The sequence below is a fragment of the Vicia villosa genome, unplaced genomic scaffold (genome assembly GCF_029867415.1).
Source record: "Vicia villosa cultivar HV-30 ecotype Madison, WI unplaced genomic scaffold, Vvil1.0 ctg.000316F_1_1_1, whole genome shotgun sequence".
NCBI classification, from domain to species: Eukaryota; Viridiplantae; Streptophyta; class Magnoliopsida; order Fabales; family Fabaceae; genus Vicia; species Vicia villosa.
Genome location: NW_026705137.1, coordinates 470,936 through 490,551, shown reverse-complemented (window position 1 = coordinate 490,551; position 19,616 = coordinate 470,936). Strand labels below are relative to the sequence as shown.

General features: G+C 34.7%; 1 long non-coding RNA gene across 1 annotated transcript; it reads right to left on the bottom strand.

Moving 5' to 3' along the window:
• Positions 1–10,946: 10,946 nt before the first annotated feature.
• Positions 10,947–14,113, bottom strand: LOC131626648 (uncharacterized). The gene is made up of 2 exons (XR_009291253.1): positions 13,028–14,113; positions 10,947–12,141 (listed from the first exon to the last, which is right to left on the bottom strand). It is a non-coding gene; the product is annotated as an uncharacterized LOC131626648 (long non-coding RNA).
• Between the last annotated feature and the right edge of the window lie 5,503 nt (positions 14,114–19,616).

Sequence of the window (19,616 nt, the reverse complement as noted above, 5' to 3'; positions counted from 1 at the left end):
GCTTTTATGATTGGTATATCCAACAAAGGAACTTGAAAGCTTCAGAGTGTGAAAGAGAGGAAATGTGAAAGCTCGTTGATTGTGTTTGTTCGAGTAATCAGTGTATTGTAAAGACACAGGGGTGTTTCAAGAAGTATTAAGACTAAATAATATACACTCAAATTATCTTTGGACCCTCTCATTTTTAATGAAAATCACTAAAAATGTTTTTGGAACTTAACTAGATAAGCAAGGAAATGACTGCTTGATTAAGACAATTTTTTTGACCTGTCTAATCGATAGACACTTGCCCTAATTGGTTAGATGATGTCAAATTGATTATATGATTGAATACTCTTAATGATTGGTAACGACTCTCTATCAAAAACTTCTAATTTGGGCATAAATAATCGATTATTTGCATTGCATAATTGATTAGCTAATCAATTAGGTCATTTATTTGTCCCATGGATTGTTTCCAAAATTGAACCATTTATTGGCCTATAAATAGAGAGGTTCTCCATCATTTCAAATCATACAGAAAACACAAAAAATCTTAGTTTTCCTTTCTCTCATAATCTCTGTATATGATTTCTACCTTTTCTCATATTTTAACCATAGTGTTTTAAGAGCGTTTTTTTAGTTTAGTGAGGATTTTTCTATGGGTGAGGGCTTTATTGTAAATTTACCAAGAGTAGTATTTTTCTTGAGTAAATCATTCTTCCTTAGTAAGTGATTATTTTGGTTGGACGTTAAACCATTGTAAAAGCTCTTTTGGGAATTAGTATAAGTCTCTGTTTGGTTTTTGAGCTCCACCATTAAAGAAAAGCTTTCTTTTGGGTTCGTGAAGAATAACCTGTGAAAAACCTTCACAATGGTTCTTGAGCTCAGCCCAATCAAAAGCTATATTGGTACGAGATTATTTTGGTATAAAATCCCATTCTTTCCGATTTTAGCCTGTGTAAAAGCTTAGAAGGTTAAAGATCAACCCGATAAAAATATCGGTTCATGGTCATACCGTGTAAAATCTTGGTTTGATTCGAAGGATAGACAACTCACAACTCCATCTTGGTTCGAGATCAAAATCTCTGTTTGGCATAGAGAAACCGCTCAAAACTTTGTTCATTGTTTCGTGTGAAGACTAACCGCTTCACTCCTTAATTTGTTGTTTGGTTGGAAGTTAGCCTGAAACTTCATTTCCTTGTATAAGGGGGTTCATGGGGTTTAATCTTCTAAAACATCTCGACAATAGTGAGTACTTTGAAAATCAATTCTTAGGGAGAGGAGTAGGTCACTTCTTTAAGACCTAACCTCTATAAATTTCTGACATTGTTCTCTCTTCCCTTATCTCTTTTATTTTTCATTAAATTTTCTTACTTTTATTTTTCATTGCATAGTCAAACGTTTTTGATAAAATATTTTCAAAATTTGATTTAGAAAATGATTTTGTTTTAAACCAACAATTTTCAAACCTCCACAATTTACCCCCCTTTGTTTATGGAGTCACATGTTCAACAAAGAGAACTAAGCTCTTGAGAATTTTCTTATTACAACACCAATACAACACAACTCTCATACGAAGCTTTTCACTCTCTCATCACTAAGGCATCATCTAGTAAAAAATACTTATAAAATAAATTGAAGGAGTGAGATAAGGAAGTAGTTTGTTTATAAAACTAGTGTGTTAAAAGTGAGGAAGCACCTCCTATATATTGAAAAAATATGGCTCACAAGGCATCACTCCATGAGCTTTTTAAACTTTTAATAATAAATTTAAAACACGTGTTAATCGATTAGCATAAGCTAAAAAAAATGAAACTTTGATTTTTGAAGTTAATTAATTGATTACAAACCTCCTTAATCGATTAGAAGCAAATCTTGATCAGTTAACCAGTGTATTTTTCCTTCCTTATTGATCAAGACGTTACACTTCCTCGAATTAGTTTTAAGATTTTTTATCAAAAATATGAAAAGTTTGAAATACTTTTGTGTGTGTGTGTGACCTTAGTACCTTAAGATGTACTCTTTATTAATTTACAATTGACTTATAAAAACAATATAAAAATCTAAGCACATGAATAAATGAGCTTTCACAACTTTAAAACTTCAAGTTCACATCTTCATAAATTTAAGTTATTTTGTTTGATTATGTTTTGTCTAGAACTTGATTTAAACTTTGTTTATCACTTTCAACTTGTTGATAAATTTTATCTTGCGTTATCTTCTTTTCTAATGAGACTTTAGATATACTCTTTATTACTCAGTTGTCATTATCACAACTATTGGAAGACATTATCTGCACAACACATAAAACCAACGATGTAACCTTGTACAAACAAATAATTTTCTCACTAAGGTACCTATGCAATAGTAGACGTGACATTTGCCAAAGTGTTAGCTTGGTAAGCATGTTTAAGGAAAAACCTATATCACATCATCTACTAGCTGTCAAGAGAATTCTAAGGTATATTAAAGGCACTGATACCATGGTGTGCTCATGCCAAATCAAAAAAAAACAAGCAAGAAGGAAAAGACATATGGCTACTCTGATTTAGATTTGGGAAGAGTCCAAGATGACAAGAAAATTACAACTTGGCACTTGTTAAAGATTGGAGCAGCTCCAATTTCAAGGAGCTTAAAGAAACAACAGATACTTACTTTATCATCTTGTGACACAGAGTATGTTATAGCCTTATATGCAGATTGTCAAGCACTTTGGATGGAAATACTATTAAAAGAGTTGAAGGTTAATGAAGTTGTGAAGATCAAACTACTAAAAGATAATTTATCAACAATTGATTTGGTCAATGATCTGTGGAAGAAGCAAACATATTGAAAGAAAATATTATTTCCACAAAGACCAAGTGAGAAAAAACATGTTGGAGATTGAATTTTGCAAGACAGAGTTGAAATTTGTAGACATTTTGACAAACTCATTGAAGACAACAAGATTTATTTTTCTAAAGGAATTGAGAGGAATGAGAAACCTAGCAGATATCAGTTAGGAGGAGTATTGAGAATGTAATTCATTTTTATTAGTCGCTTGCTTATGTTGCAAGTGAGTAACTGTTGCAACTTAGAAGCAAAACATTTTTTTATTGTCTCCACAAGCACTAATTGTGTTTTAAAGATTGTTCCACAATTTAAGAATGATTTATCAAATATTTTGATTGTTTGTAAATACAAAAAAAATAAAATAATAGAAAATAAAATAACAGAAAATAAATGAGTTTTGGTGTTCAAAAGTTGAGAAAACTTGTACGGGTTATATTTCATCGACCTATTCTCATGTAATATCCTTGATCAGTAATATGAAATTCTAATAAGCTATTGATATTATCTCTCATTTCTCTCATCGTAACTCATGTATGATTCAATGACATGAAGTCAATCGTATTACCTAATAGACGATCTTTTAGCCTATTAACTAATACAATAACATTAGGCTTCAACATATAGATACTGAGCCAAAATCTATGTCTAGAATTTAGCATATGCAATAGATGAAAACCATGGATCTAGTAATGATCAGTACCTTTCGTATATCAAGTCATACTATAAAAACATGTTTTAGTTAGCTAATCCAAAACAAGCATTAAGAACAAAGTACCCGTCAAAATAAAAGCTTAAGAAAAATTACATAGAACACAGTGATCGGGATCAAGACATGAGTATTAAGATGATAACATATAACCCCAATAAAAGAAAAAATTAGCTACACTTACTCATATTAGCTTTACAATTAAGCTCTAGAAGAAAGATATTAAAAAGCATCTGTTGCCGATTCATCAAAAAACGATTACTTCCTCAATCTTCATCTCTTTCCACCTCGTGTTGTGTTTCTGGTATACAAAGGACTTCTCTCACCCCTATCAAGAAAATTACTTAATTACACCAAGTTATTTTGAAATGAACTGCATGGGTCATCCTGTCTTGCCATTCTCACTAAGTGAAGTTCAAATACCATTTGACGTGCATACAATCTTCCCCATTAAGAAATTTCAACTCATCCTATAAATGGTTTTGGCTGCCTTTCATCGCTTAGGAAGCAAACCCTTTCTTTGCCCCAAAGTAACATAATCATGAAGCTTTCTTGGCTTTTAAACATTCTTTTGCTGCCCTCTTTTTTTGGCTTAGTGAGATACTATTCTTGAATATTGGTGCATTTTGTTTGCCTTTGAGCTTTCTTATTCTTTTTACCTGATCTTAATAAATACACTATTAAAAAAATTCATAAAAGCGATTTATCAATTTTTTTAATTTGAAGCTTTTTTTTATTAATTACTTATATATTTGTGAATCCGCTAATTCAGCTAAAACCAATCATTTAAATTGGAGTTTTTTAAATAGGTCTTCTCAAATTCATTTTACATCTCTCTAATTTAATCACTCTTTCTTTATGAGATTTCCTTACTCAATTTTTTAAACTTAAAACTCTAGTTTAGATAGTTTGAACCGGCTTTGGTGATGCCAATGATGGTGATTACTTATATAGAACACTTTATTATTGGTATTATAAGAAGAGATGACATATCATATGAGAATGCTTTTTTTATATAAGAATGTGAGAATGAATCTGAACCATTGGATTTTAAAATAAATGGTGGAGATTATGTGTGAATCTTTTTTTCTCTCTCCTCCATTATTAAAATAAATGGTGTAGAAAAGAGAAAAAAAAGATTCACACATAATCTCCACCATTTATTTTAAAATCCAATGGTTGAGATTCATTCTCACATTCTCATATAAATATGACATTTTCATATGATATGCCCTCTATAAGAAGAAAAACAACAACATTAGAAAAACGAGACAACTAGATTTTATTACCCTTTAAATGATTTTCTACATTTTGGGTTAAATACATAAACACCCCCTGTAATATTAGCGAGATTAGGTTTAGACCCCTGTAAAAGATTTTTTTTTTAAAAGCCCCCTCGTAATTTTCAGATTCCGTGGATATAGCCCCCCAGTGCATTCTAGATTCTATTTTTCAATGACATGGCAATATTTTTCAATGACTTGGAAGTCCACTTGGATTTTTATTTTATTTTTGATTTAATTTGTAAGAGCCACGTGGAATTTATTTAAATTTTTATTTAATTTTTTAAATTTTCGTATTAATTTTTTATTTATATTTTATTTTACGTTTTCTTAAATTCTTAAATCATTTTTATTAATAATTTTTAGAATTGTTTTTTTAATTAAAAGGAGAAAAGGGGTGATGCACTGACAGTGTAAAATATTTTTACACTGTCAACCAATCACCACCCATGTATCTAATTAAACCACTTTTTTATTTAAAAAAAAATTAATGACATGGATCACCACCCATGTATCTAATTAAACCACTTTTTTATTTAAAAAAAATTAATGACATGGAACATTTATGATTTTCTATTGGATGACAGTGTAAAATTATTTTACACTGTCTGTGCACTACCTTTTAACTCAATTAAAAGCCCCCTATGGCAGTATTTTTCAATGACTTGGAAGTCCACTTGGATTTTAATTTTATTTTTGATTTAATTTGTAAGAGCCACGTGGAATTTATTTAAATTTTTATTTAATTTTTTAAATTTTCGTATTAATTTTTTATTTATATTTTATTTTACGTTTTCTTAAATTCTTAAATCATTTTTATTAATAATTTTTAGAATTGTTTTTTTAATTATCAAAATAAATATTTGGGTTATAGCCCATTTAATTAATGGCCCACTTACTCACAATATATTTAATTCACGAGTCTTTATGTTTCATTGCTATATAAACATTAACTCTAATGTTTAATCAAACGATGTGGGACTTCTGAGACAACACAAAGGGCTTCAGGTTGCTGCTATTCATCAACTATCAAAAAGGCAAGATAGACCATGCTCATATCCATTGCAAGGCATCATAAAACAATCTGCAGTAGTAATTGATACTTGTAGCAACCTGCCCTAAAAATTAAAGATTAGAGTCGCCACCTATTCTGAAGGGCGAATAGGAAACCCTACGCAGTATAGAGATCAGGGTAAGATACTATATTCAGATCGAGGGAAGGTGTTAGGCACCCTCAACCCTTTCCTAAAGGTTAACATTGCAAAGATAAGGGTTATGGCAAAACATAAAGAAAGGTAACAAACAATTAATAGGGTTAAAGACATGATTAAGATTTGGAGGAAGGGGACTCGCCTTGTTGCCAAGTGCCTACGTATCTCCTTATGGAGAATCAGAGTCAACGTAGTTCGGGGAAGGGTTGTACGCCCTTAGGATTAGAATTAATATGGTTTGAAGGCTTTTTGAATGGCCTATCGTAGTTTTGAATAAGGATGAAAATCCGTAGTTTGATTTGAAGTGTTTTGAATGTTTTGAGTTTTGGGCGTACAACCCTGATTTTAATATGTTACCATTAGTTGCAATAATCAATAGGTTTGATTACCACGTCTAACGGATTGAAGGGAGGATTACTAACCACTATAATCGATTGATTCGATTATCGCGAATAGCAAATGTGCGTGTTTTAATTATCGTTACCCCTCATAATCGATAGATTCGATTACAAATAATAACGAATTTGATAAAGGGAAAATGCTAATCATCGTAACCAATAGATTTGGTTAAAACCATTTAGCAAAATAAATATTATTTTAATTATTTAAAGGATTGATTATTACCCACCGCGATCAATTAATTTACTCGAAGCGAATAAAATTATAAAATTGTTTGGCTAAAACCTAAGTCGGTTGAAAAAACCCTAATCCTAATACCTAGGCTAATGGGATGGGGCAAACCCTAATATATGATAACCTTTGTAGGGTTCTTTTATGATTTAATATTAATTAAAACTAACTAAATCAATTAAGTCGAATAATCAACATAATCGAATAATCGAGGGAATAAATTATAATCCTAAATCCTAATTTAATTTAAAAAGAAAATAAGTTATATTCATATTAACACATCTATATTTAAATAATTATGTAAATAATATGTGGATAAAATAAAATAAAAAATAAGAGGAAACCTGGGGCGAGATCCTGTGCAGCGGCGTTTGAGAGTGTATGGTAGGACTGCATCTTTGAAGGCGTTGGATCATGCTGAAGCGCGCATCCGATGGCCAGAGAGGAGGGAGTATCGTAGACGTGCGTTGGTTGTAGGCACCAGATCCGTGAGCAAGTTTTAGCAAAGCGAATTTAAACAAAATTGCAACACCCAGGGATCGAACCTAGGCGTGTTAGGTAGTGAGACTCCTCGCTTTGCCAACGCAACCAGCTTCACATGTTGTTATTGGATCGAAGCATATATTACATAACCTTTAAGATCACGTAACAAAATTAAAGAACAAATCCAGCCCTGTTGCTGTTCTTCTTCTTCGTGGAATAACACAGTAAAGGCAACGCTTTTTTGCCCACGGTTTACAAGCGTGGCCAAAAGTGTTCATCCTCACAACCTGAAGATTAACGCCGATAAACACAAATAAACGGTACGGATTAATCATATGCGGCCTCACGAGTTGCTTGGATGCATCAATTCGCCTTGAAATCATCCCAAATTAAGAACCCTAATTTCCCAATTCGTGAGACCTAGCCATGGTGATTCTTGAAACATGTACTAAAACTCAAATTAAACGACGCAGAGAGATTATAAACAAGATTATGCACACAAACATGTATTCAAATTCGATTTATGATAGTTGCATACGTGAATTCAGATTCAAAACAATTGCACCCAAACGTGACATATAAGCATGTGTTTCTACGCGTTCTGGTTGAAGATAACGATCGGTTTAAATTCAACAAGCACCCAGGAATCGATTTGAAGGCTTTGTTTGGCCTGAATCAAGCTGCCACTTTTCTCCCACCTTCACCTTGTTCACGGTTTATTTGGGCGGTGAATAGGATTTTTCTTCACCATCTCTTTTTTCTGTTCAGCATATGTTATCGTTATATATGAGAATCAAAATAGGTCAACAAAATTGGATGCAATCTCAGAAAATTCAATTTTGATATATGATTGAAAAATCAAATACAAACTATCCATTTTTGTTTTTTTCTTAATCAAGACAAACTTTTCTTTCACGCCTCCTTGCCACTTCAACATTACATCCTTTTGGTTTCTAGAAAAAAAATTGTTTATGATTTAATCCATTTATATTACATACATATATCTTTTAATAATCTATTTAATATTTAAGTGAATAAAATCCACATAAACATAAATAAAATTATAAAAAATAAAAGGATGGATTTAGAGGCCTTTCCTTAGGTCATGGGTGTGATTAAAATTCAAATTATGGGCCCATTAGTAAAAAATCTCCAAATTACTCAAATTAACCCTTGTATTTTTTTCACCAATATTGCCAACTTCAATGAGTCATAACTCTCTCAATTTTTATTGTATGGGAGAGTTTTAGGACTTTTTGGAAAGCTCAAAGAGTCCTCTAAAATCATTGTGAATGGAATATGGAAGGCAAATTTTGGGGTATGACAGCTGCTCCTGTTCAATCTTCTTGAACCTGAAGAGGTAGAAGATGATTGGACACTGAAATGCCCTGAAATTTGCTTGCGTAGGGAAGGAGTTCCGCGGGAGATGGGCTTATAGATGCCACCCATTTACCTGGCAGGATATTTGTCTAAAGCATATGCTTTTCATACCTGGATCATTTGATTGTATCTGAGAAGATACGGAGTAATGTCTTACATAAGACTACCTGAAGAGGTTCCAGAATAGGGTGTATCGAAGGTTGATGCGAAGAAGCTTAGGCTTTGAACAATGCTTAGGAAGAATGTCTTAGAGAAGACTAACTGAGGAGTTCTTTTAAAAGGAATAAGGTATGTCTTAGAAAAGATTGGATAAATATTTTAAGAAGGCTACCTAGAAAGGCATGATATGTCCTAAATAAGACTCACCTAGAGAGGCTCCTAAAAAGATATGAAATGTTTCAACTAGACTACCTAGACAGGTTATGGTACGTCTTAAACAAGACTAACCTAGGAAGGTTTTTGGGAATGATACGACACGCCTTAAATAAGACTACAAGGTTAACTTGGATATGTCTCAAACAAGACTGACCTATAGAGGCTCCTGGAGAGGATAAGGAGGGATTGGATACATGTCTTTAAGAAGATTACCTAGAAAGGAATGATATGTCCTAAACAAGACTGACCTAGAACGGTTTTTGGAAATGGTGTGATGCGTCTTACACAAGACTCACCTAGAAAGGCTCTTAGATAGGATACAGGATATCTTAAACAAGACTTACCTAGAGAGGTTCCTATAAAGGGAACGATACGTTTTAAACAAAACTATCTAGAGAGGTTCCTATAAAGGGAACGATACGTTTTAAACAAAACTATCTTGAAAGATTCCTATAAAGGATATGGTATGTTTTAAACAAAACTACCTAGAAAGGTTCCTATAAAGGGAACGATATGCTTTAAACAAAACTACCTAGAAAGGTTCCTATAAAGGACATAAGACGTTTTAAACAAAACTACCTAGAAAGGTTCCTATAAAGGACACGAAATGTTTTAAACAAAACTACCTAGAAAGGTTCCTATAAAGGGAACGATATGCTTTAAACAAAACTATCTAGAAAGGTTCCTATAAAGGACATAAGACGTTTTAAACAAAACTACCTAGAAAGGTTCCTATAAAGGACATGAAATGTTTTAAACAAAACTACCTAGAAAGGTTCCTATGAAGGATATGAAACGTTTTAAACAAAACTCACCTAAACAGATTCCTATAAAGGTCATGGGACGTTTTAAACAAAACTCACCTAAACAGATTCCTATAAAGGTCATGGGACGTTTTAAACAAAACTACCTCGAAAGGTTCCTATAAAGGCTATAAAACGTTTTAAACAAAACTACCTCGAAAGGTTAGGATATGTCTTAAATAAGACTGCTTGGAAAGGTTGATAACTGTCTTGGACAAGACTACCTGGAGAGGTAAGAAATTCTTTGATTGCTTCTGGATTGCCTTTGAAGAAAGACTCGGAATGAGGTATTGGAATTGTATCTGTTAAGATTGAATCGTTGATACGATCGTATTTGCACTGTAATTGGATGATAACACCCTTCTGATTATGAAGTGACCTGAAAAGGCAGCATTAGTTTTATGCAATGTCATGATGCATGTGTCATGTAATGAGATTCTCAAAATAAATGAGAAGTGTGCGCGTGGGAAGATCAATTACGCAACAATGCTCCTTGTGTGATACTAGTGTGACTTCCCGAACATCAGAAATTTTGAGAGACATGCCCCTTAATCTGAAGGAGGGACCTTTAAAGAGAACTCGAGTTTCACCATGTCTTGCCTGATATGTATTGCCCCAGTGTTTGAATTCTTGAAAGATATGCCCCTAGTCAATAGGATTCTTGATTGTATGCCCCTGTTTTAGGAAAACCCTCTGAACATGGTTTCCCCATTCAGGAGTCTTTATCAGGAATGATCGTCTTTGATTAGACCAATTTCGAGGTCTCCTTGACGCTAAGTGTTGATTTGAATGTGAAGCAGATGCTTTTCAGAATGAGTCATGCGTTTCGGTCGCGCCTGACGGACAGTGATTTGCTGAGTACTCAGAATGAGATAATGCCTTCTATAAGACTACCTGAAGAGGTCCTTGGAAAGAAATGGGAGATTGTCTTAAATAAGATCGCGCTTTAAACAAAGCTCAAAGGGATGTGTTTGTGTAGAGGGTCAAAATATTCCCTGTAGAGGATAGAGACTGTTTTTTTCTTGTGGCGTTTTAAACAAAACTTAGGAAAAGATATCTTGAAGAAGATCACCCTAAAAAGGATGGTGAACTGTCTTAGAGAAGACTCTGTACTTTAAACAAAGTTTGACAAGGTTCTTGAAAGCATAAGAGAAGTTTGAATATGTCTTAAAAGACTAACTGAAAAAAATTAAGAGATGTCTTACAGAAGACTACCTAGAAAAGGTTCTTGGAAAGGAATATTGTAATACGGTGAACTGACTTTTTATTAATCGGAATGTACGGTAAGCAAGAGTCGCCACCGACTTTTATTTTATCCAATTAGGAAAGGCTAAAAGAACAGGAAAGACCTTTTGAAAGATTTTGAGTTCGGGGGGTAAGTTATACAAAGGGAAGGTGTAAGGCACCCTTTGCATCCATGGTTATCCATGGGCTCTTAATTGCTTAGCTCACTTTTGAATTGTTCGAAAAGTTTGAAGTGTCGTGTGTGAATAGTAAAAAGATTTCGTTAAAGACTTTAGCTTGTAAATAAGCGTAGCCTTGTTTTGAAATTGTTTTGAAAAGGAGGTGCGAAAAGTAGTTTGAATTTGATTTGAATGTGAGCAAGCAATTAATAGCTACCTACCCTACATTGTCTTTCTTGTTATTTAAGTCTTTCGGGCAAAAGGGTCTATCCATACCATGAGAAGGCAGGAAGTCTTTCAATTGGATGTTGAAGGGTCATCGAGAGATCGTTCGCCATAAGACTGTCCCTTGCCATAAAGAGGGCAGGTAGTCTAAGGGAAGGATGTAATAGTCATTTAAGGCATCATGCGAGGATACCTTAGCAATTTGGGGACAATACTTTTATAAGGCAACATCGAGGGAGTTTCAATAACTTTGAAGGCGACGGGCAACATTGCTTTAGGTATCCTCGGAATCGAGGGACTAGACTATTTAGTACATTTAGAGGCAACAGGCAACAATTTAAGGCAACCGGCAACAAAGGCAACGAGAAGGGTTACCCTAAAGGTGAGTGGGTGCAACAATCACGTGATTAAGTTTGAATATTTAATTTTGTATTGTTAGTGTTCTAACGTTTGATTGATGATCTTGCACTCCCTAGGGTTACTAACCACGCAGTTAAAATCATGCGGAAATTAAAGGCGGAAAGATAGATGTCCTACGCTATTACAATAAACACCTGCGGGGAATGGGGAAATAAGACAGAAAATAAGAGAGAACAATAATTAGTAAAAACATCCTTGAGTGCCTTGATCTTCCTCGAACCTCGATAGACTCTGAAAATTAAGAGGGAAATAAATAAAAGTGAGTGTATGTGGAATTCTTTGACATTGAAAATAAACCTTAATTTAACCTATAAGACAAAAATTAAAATAAAATTTAAAGGGGAAAAGGTTTAGAACTTAGCTTCTTGATTAGCATGGCGCGTGATCGAAGGAACCCTGATGGTAACCCTGAAACATTGCACAAAAGAATCTTTTTAGTGTATTACAGATTCATCGACTATTAACACAAACCGTATTAACACAAACCGTATTTTAGCCCAAAAGGCGAACAAAATATAAAATGATATTAAACAAAACCTAAAAGGGTTAATGAAACCAAATGTTCAATTAAATAGATAAACCAAAATAAAAAGAACTAAACATATTAAACTAAAAAGAAATTAAACTACATATTTTTGTTATTATAATTTTAATAATGATTAAATAACTAAATAAAGGATTTAGCCTAATAAACTAATTAACTTAAACAAAATAAGAACATATTTTGATTTATTTTTTATGTTTACTAATTAACCAAACAGATTTGAATAACATAAATTAAATTACTAATTACTAACTAAATAAAAGTAGAATTAAGAAAAATTAAAAACTAAGATAAAAACAAGGAAAAATAACTGATCGTAGCAATATAGGGGTGGCCTCTTTTATATCTCTAACCATTTCTCTCTCTTTTTTAATTAAAAAATAAAAGCATTATTAATAATAATAAAATAAAACAAAACATAGTAACCAAAATGTGATACCAGTAAGTAGCAGAACCTGAACCACACGTTTCCTATAAATCCTATCCTCTCAAAACATCTCTTTGTTTTTTCTTAAGCTTTAATTTCAAAACTTCTCCTCTGTTTCTCTCAAACACGGTTCAACAACAATAACCTAAACTCTTCTAATTCATAAATTCTGCTTCTTTAATCACCATTCTCTGTTTCTCTATCCCTCTCAAGTTTTTGTTCTAAAATCTACTCCTTAATTTCTATGATTCATCCATAAATTCAAATCAATTTCAAATGGAAAACCAACACAAATGCAAGAACAGAGATTAGAAAGAATTAACCTGAATCTAAAGTGCAACGTGAATTCGAAGATGAACGGAGGGCTTGAACCAGTGACGCAGACTCGTAAGTTTTCTGATCCGCTTGACAGTTGTTGTGGAATTGAATATTTTGAAGCTTCGAGTTCGAAATCACGGTGTTGAATCGGATGTGGATGAACGTGGGTTCAAGGTTTTGTTTCCCACGGCTGCCACTTCTTAGGATTGTTCTTCCCACTTCAAAACGAATCTGCAAAAAAACGAACAACAAAAAAACGTAAAGAAAAAAAAACAAACTCTGAACAAGAAATTATAGCGACACTGTTGTTGGTTCTGAATAGGTGATGCGTGAAGACTTTGCTGTTGAAACCGTTGGCTGGTGCTGAATCGGCGTGCTTTGTAGTGGCTGTTATCGGAGATCGGTGATGGTTGCGACTTCCGGCGAACCGTTTGCGGTGTTATAGTAAGATGATGATGAACGATTAGAAGGCTTTGGTGTACAGTAGTATGTATAGTGTTAGCATGTGGTGGAGATCTGTAGTTTGTGAATTTACACGTGAATGAGGTTTTGAAAGGTAGAGTTGAAAAATTGTTTATACCGTGAGGGAGGTGGAATGTAGGTTAGGATTTGTTCAGCGTTTTTTCTCTTAAAAAAAAGGTTAAAGTTAGTTCCTTTTTATAGGATACAAAATTAGGTTAAGATCTAGTGGACCAAAATAAATTAAAAATAACCTAAAGCCCAACAAAAAAAAATAGAATTACTTAATTGAGTTTTATTATTATATTTAACTAATTAAAAAAACTAACCTAAAATGTAAAAAAGGTGTAGAATTTTAAAATCTTCCCTTTTTTATGGAAAAAGTGAAAAATCTATGAAAATAAATTGTAAATAATATAAAACAATTTTTTTTTGTGATTTTTTCAAAAAAAGTAATTTAAAACAGAAATTAAGTTGGTAACAAATAAAATAAAATAAACTGTTAGTAGTGGGACTCGAACACGGGACCTCGCGCTATTGTACCTTTCACGCTCAAATTCTTACCCAGTGTGTCGATTCATTTATTCGAAATAAAATGGCGTTTGTAAATATATGAGGGTAAATTTTGGGGTATGACAGCTGCCCCTGTTCAATTATCTTAAACCTGAAGATGTAGAGTGGTCTGTATGTCAGTCGGTATCTGAAGGTTGGAGATGATTGAACACAAGAATACCAAGAAATTTGCCCTATTTGAAGTAGGGACTTTTGTCGGAGATGGGCTTGTAGATGCCATCTGATAGTTGTTAGAGTATAGATTGTTACGCAATTTCTGCTTTTGCTGTCTTCCCTCTTTTGAATGTCGAGGAACCGTCAAAGGTATCGACTCAAATCTGTGTTGGGTTATTTAAGGAACCGTCAAAGGTATCGACTTAAATTCGAAGCATATTGTTGAGGCACCGTCAAAGGTATCGACTCAGATATGCGGATAGATTGTATAAGGAACCGTCAAAGGTGTCGACTTATATCTGAAGTATGTCGTTAAGGAACCGTCAAAGGTGTCGACTTAACTCTTGATGTGGGTTGTTAAGGAACCGTCAAAGGTATCGACTTAACTCTGAAGCATATCATTGAGGCACCGTCAAAGGTATCGACTCAGATATGTAGATAGATTGTATAAGGAACCGTCAAAGGTATCGACTTATATCCGAAGTGTGTTGTTAAGGAACCGTCAAAGGTGTCGACTTAACTCTTGATATATTAAGGAACCGTCAAAGGTGTCGACTTAATACTTGAAAATAGAGGTAGTAGTATCCTGAAAAGTAGAGGTTAGTTTTCTTATGTCATGATGCATGTGTTTATGTAATGAGTATCTCAAAATAAATGAGAAACTTCGTATGTTATGGATTTGTTATGCAGTGATGTATGCGATGTATGTTTGTGTCATGTGGTATGCAAATATGATTTAGTCGAGAAAATAAATCTCCAAGTCTTTGTAGTTTGGATTTCGTCTTGAAGATGCTCAGCTAGGGATTTATAATTTCTGCTTGGGGATGATCAGTAACTTGATGTTCCCTGATTGGGGATAAAGGGAAACCATGTTGGGGAGCCATGCCTTTGCCGGGGTAGGAGTGTTGGAAGACATCTTCTTAGGGATTACTCTGTGGGGATATGATCTTGTGAAATCAGCTTTGTGGGAAGACGCGGATGTCTTGAATGTTGCCCCTAGTATTATAGTACCTGTCGTTCCTGGACTTTAATTAGGGCACGCCACTGAATGTTGATCAAGATGTCAAGCTGGACTTGTATAGATTTGCCCCGGTTAGTAGGAACTTTGGAAAGATTCGTCTCGCGAGGACTTTATGAGATATGAACCATGGGCGACATGCCCCTTAGTAACCATTGGTTCAAGACAATGCCCCATATTGATTGGAAATAGCTTAAGATTTATTTGGATGCATGCCCCTGATTGTTTTTGGCATCTCTGAGAGATTCTCGGAATCTTGACTTGATTTCCCCAGATTGACCGGGAAATAGTTTGACTTCCGCTTGGGATGTATGCTTTTGACTTTTTGGCATCTCTGAGAGATTCTCGGAATCTTGACTTGATTTCCCCAGATTGACCGGGAAATAGTTTGACTTCCGCTTGGGATGTATGCTTTTGACTTTTTGGCATTTGAGAGATTCTTCGAATCTTGACTTGATTGCCCCAGATTGATTGGGAGAAACGTGTCATGCCCCTTGTATATGTAGGAGATATTGCTTCTGAAGTGGTCTTGTCTGTCGGGATAACTTTCAGTCATTAGTTGTACCCTGTACAAGTTCTTTCTGATGCTAACATTTGAAATTATGTAGCAGAATATGTTAATAATGAATTCATGAGATGCAATGCATATGTCTGTCTTGAGTTTTTTTTTTTTGAAAAACATTAAAGTAGGAGATGTAAAAGCGCGATATTTGTAAAAACATGATATTTGTAACAGCGTGATGTTTGTAAAAATGAAATATCGACTAAGCATTTTCGGTAAACCTTAAGGAGTCAGGATACCTTTTTGGTGACAGTATGCTTTCGAACTAACCATGCTTCAGTTAGGACTTTCAAGGGTTGTAGCGTGGCTGGGTTCACGGTTTAAGAAACAAAGGATAAAGGCTCAAAGTTTATTTGTACCCACCCTCTTCGTGATGATCTTCAGTCCTAAGCTCAGTTAATTCAACTTATGCATTCAGGTTCCAAGAGACTTTTGGATTTGCGCCTTTGATAATGCTGATGGTTCACAAGCAAAGAGAACTTTTGAGATGGCAATCACTTCTTTATTTTGGTAGTCACAACATTGTGTTGTTCAGGAATTTATTGACTTCTCTTTATTCATCTTTTTGATATCCCTAACTTTTTCCTGAACTGTCTATTTTGAGCTTACAATCAGCAGGATGCCTTAATTTTTGCCTAAGTCTTTTTTTATATTTTGGACTTAGCAGGCTTTTCTTTGTATATATGTTTTTTCATTTTTTCTTTTTGAAAGATATTGACTGCCTTGCTTAATGATTGATGAACCATCATTGGCTTTTGATTGACATCTCTAACACTTCTTTGATGTGTGCGGATGAACGCTTGTGGTTGAAACCTTTGTTGAAAGGTGTACTGAATGATTCTCTTAAAATAGAATGCACAGCCAAATTAACTGAGAACTACCCTGCCCCAGGTTATGATCAAGGGTTTTAATTAGTACAAGAAAGAAACTTCTACTTCTTAGGCTCGAAGGGGTTGACGAGGGATTAACATCCTTATATCTCCACTGTTTAGGAATTGAAATAATGTCTGTACATCGTCAGCATAGTCTGTTCAAAAGCATATTGTGTGAGATTGCGGTATCATTTACGTCATCCTCCCTCAAAAGGCATACAGCTTTAGCAGGAGTCGAGTATCACAAAACATATGCAAAGTAAAGACACAGTTTAAAATGAGTGATAGCGAAATAATTTATTCAAGACAAACATATGCAATGCACTGATGATGATTATTAAAACAGATAATGTCTATCATGAGTCAAATGTTTAAACAAACAGAAAAGAAACTTGCAAATGAAAGTAGATCTAATGATCCAAAAGTTCGCCCGTCTAGACGTCAGTCATTCTTGTCATGACTAGGCATAGGAGCAGTGATCATCCCAGGAGTTTTCAGGAGGGTTGAATTTGATTTCCCCGTCATTGATCAGATCTTGAATATTTATTCTTCAATGTCCAGCAATTGTTTGTGTAATGTCCAGGACTGTTGGAATGGTACGCGCACCTCGCATTGAGTTTATAGTCAGGAGTGGAAGTGTTAGCATTTTTAGGAGGGTCCCTCAGAGTAATCAATTTGATCTTCGACAGATGTTGTAATGCTCAGGACAACGTCACATTAATCTCGGTGAATTGACGCTTAGGTGCATCTGGCTTGAATGAGACAAAGCTCGAGAAGAATTGTCTCGTAGAAGATTAACTTGAGAAGCTCCTTGAAAGGGCAAGAGATGTCTTAAAAAAGATTGGATAAGTGTTTTTAAGGTAAGATTGCCTAAAAAGGTTGAGATGTGTCTTAAATAAGATTAGCCTAGAAAGGTATGATATGTCTTAAACAAGAATGACTTAGAAAGGCTCCTAGAAAGGTTATGATACGTCTTAAACAAGACTACCTAGAAAGGCTCCTAGAAAGGATGGAACATCTTAGAAAAGATTACCTAGAAAGGTTCCTAGAAAGGATGGGAAGTTCTTTGATTACTTCTGAATTATCTTTGAAGAAAGACCCGTAATGAAGTGTCAGAATTGTATTTGTCTTGAATGAGTATTGGGATTGAATCGTTGATACGATTGTATTTGCACCGCACTTGGATGATAATATTCTTTCGACTTTGAAATGACCTGAAAAGGAGAGATTAGTTTTATGAATGCTAATGCAATCTTTTCAAGGATCTTTAAGGAATTTAGTTAGCAACATTAGAAAATGATTTGGTCGCATCTTCGTTTGAAGAACTCCGATTCTTGGATTTGAATGTCTTTCTTTGAGAATCAAGCTCACCATATCCAGTGGGTCATAGCCTCTGATTCGAGAACTTCTGAATTCGAAGGTACATGGCTAGAGGAAAATAAATCCCCTTGCCCCTTGATAGGTACTGAACCTTTGAATTGGAAGGTATGTGACCAAAGGAAAATAAATCCTCTTGCCCCTTGTTCAAGAATTCAGTCCTTGATAAAAGCACCTGAAATTGTGCGCCCTAAATCCTTAAGATCCTTGAAAGGGTTAGTTAAATCATGTTATGCTTATGATGTCTTGATGTCATGATGTTATGCAAATGTGATACATCAGGAAAAACGTAGGGTAATAAGGACAACACGTCCTACAAGGAAAACCTGCAAGGAAACCAAAGGTTAGTATGTTATGTGAATGTAGCATATTAGGCACATCGTGGAATAGTGAGGGCAAACAAATCCTTTAACAAAACCTGCTAGGAAACAAAGGTTAGTAGCAATCGCAAACAAGTCACACAAATGCCCTTAGGTTTAGAGGCTTGCATGAAGTTCGTAGGTAAGTACCCTCCCCACTGAAGTTAAGTTGGTTCAACCTGTCTTAGAATAGTAACCGGGTTCTATGGTGCTCATATCATTGACCTTTCTCGAAGGCGCTTATCTCAGTTCGGCAATCGAATCACCAACCAAGAAGGTCCTGAAAGTCCAGTCCATATGAGTGTAGCTTCGAGTATCAACCAACTCCGGTCGGAACCAAAGCCAGCTATCTCGCTACTTGCTAATAGGCCAAAGTCAAGTTCAACTAGGGTTCTAGGGCAAATTAGTGCTTAATGACACCACGCAGCAGCCAAGTGTTTCCTCAAGTCGGATCCCAAGGAACACCAGGACAAACAAATGTGTCACACTAACGATGGCCACCATATCAACCACATCAGTATACGCTGTGCAGTCTCCTTGGTCTCATGCCATTTACCTAAGGTTCTCAGATCCGGGTTAGGATCTTTCACACAAGTAAATACCCAAAACAGCCTTTGAAATATAAAGCAAACAAATCAAACAATTAAAGTGATCCTAAACTTTAAGGTAACCCCTCTTTTATTCGAAAGCATCCCCAGCAGAGTCTCCAGTTCTGTAATACGGTGAACTGACTTTTTATTAATCGGAATGTACGGTAAGCAAGAGTCGCCACCGACTTTTATTTTATCCAATTAGGAAAGGCTAAAAGAACAGGAAAGACCTTTTGAAAGATTTTGAGTTCGGGGGGTAAGTTATACAAAGGGAAGGTGTAAGGCACCCTTTGCATCCATGGTTATCCATGGGCTCTTAATTGCTTAGCTCACTTTTGAATTGTTCGAAAAGTTTGAAGTGTCGTGTGTGAATAGTAAAAAGATTTCGTTAAAGACTTTAGCTTGTAAATAAGCGTAGCCTTGTTTTGAAATTGTTTTGAAAAGGAGGTGCGAAAAGTAGTTTGAATTTGATTTGAATGTGAGCAAGCAATTAATAGCTACCTACCCTACATTGTCTTTCTTGTTATTTAAGTCTTTCGGGCAAAAGGGTCTATCCATACCATGAGAAGGCAGGAAGTCTTTCAATTGGATGTTGAAGGGTCATCGAGAGATCGTTCGCCATAAGACTGTC